Source organism: Diachasma alloeum, unplaced genomic scaffold (genome assembly GCF_001412515.2).
Source record: "Diachasma alloeum isolate Michigan unplaced genomic scaffold, Dall2.0 Dall_scaffold_00243, whole genome shotgun sequence".
Taxonomy (NCBI): Eukaryota; Metazoa; Arthropoda; class Insecta; order Hymenoptera; family Braconidae; genus Diachasma; species Diachasma alloeum.
In genome coordinates, this window is record NW_021680394.1 from 334241 (window position 1) to 334535 (window position 295).

The following is a 295-nucleotide window of genomic DNA, read 5'->3' on the forward strand; positions in this document are numbered from 1 at the left end:
CACTGAAACACCGAACTAACGTTCAAAGCCTTTCAGATCGTCTCGGTAAAATTCTCAGAATTTATTCACTGGGGTATTGGCACTTCTTAATTAACTTCATAATCACAAATATATTTGATTTGATGTTTTTTTTTTATTCCATTTCTGATTCGTTTTTAAAAGTAGAGTTTCCTAGTCGGTTCAGGCACCGCCGGGTATTCAACGGATTATCGGATTAAATTTGTTCATTAAAATATTGTGGACTTGATGAAACTCTTGAATTAACTTTATAACATAATTGGTGAATTTGTAGATC